The sequence below is a fragment of the Dipodomys merriami genome, unplaced genomic scaffold (genome assembly GCF_024711535.1).
Source record: "Dipodomys merriami isolate MVZ:Mamm:240054 unplaced genomic scaffold, mDipMer1.0.p SCAF_41, whole genome shotgun sequence".
NCBI lineage: Eukaryota > Metazoa > Chordata > Mammalia > Rodentia > Heteromyidae > Dipodomys > Dipodomys merriami.
The window spans coordinates 5,195,077-5,195,802 of NW_027205715.1; the positions used below are offsets into that span (position 1 = coordinate 5,195,077).

A 726-nucleotide genomic window follows, 5' to 3' on the forward strand; every position below is an offset into this window, starting at 1 on the left:
CTAAGCATCTCATAGGAAATCCTCTCTCCTGCCAATCTGAAATGTCAATAGTGTCCAGGTTGTGAAACCCTTCCTTAAATCTATACTAAAAATCAAAAAGCAGATTTAAAATATCAATATATTGACACTTTAAGTTGTAACTTTCACACATGAAATGTGCAGAGGCAAACTTTATAAATGTAAACAAATCTACTTTTTGTCATGTCTCTTCATTATATATGTTGGTGTTGATGAAAAGTTGTTTTGGAATATAGCTTTGGAATTTTTCTTTAAAAATATTTTTATTGTTATTATAAATATGATATACAGAAGCCAAGTAATGAGTAATTCCCCTATGGACAACGTCACCCCTTTCTTTGCTAAAAATATAGAACACTTCATGAATTTGAATGTCATCCATGAGCAGGGCCATGCTAATCTTCTCTGTATCACTACAATTTTAGTGTATGTGATGCTGAGGTGAACACTGGAATTTATGTTCTAAAGAAACATAGACTATGTCTTCTAAAGCAAAGGAATATTGGAGTATTTGTTTTTCATGGGGATTCATTTCAAGAGATGTTTGTTTCTTGCTTTTAAAAATTGAGGAGCTGAAGTAAAGATATTAGTTTAGTATATTATAACAGTGATTGTAGTAAGAGAATAGTTTTAAATTAGGACACTAGAAATACACAGAAATGGATACCATATGTACTCAAATTGGACTATGTTATTAAATTACCTTTT

At 30.4% G+C, this 726-nt stretch overlaps 1 non-coding gene across 1 annotated transcript; it reads right to left on the reverse strand.

Moving 5' to 3' along the window:
* Positions 1 to 361: 361 nt before the first annotated feature.
* LOC138807105 (U6 spliceosomal RNA) lies at positions 362 to 467 on the reverse strand. The gene has a single exon (XR_011366053.1). It is a non-coding gene; the product is annotated as a U6 spliceosomal RNA (small nuclear RNA).
* Between the last annotated feature and the right edge of the window lie 259 nt (positions 468 to 726).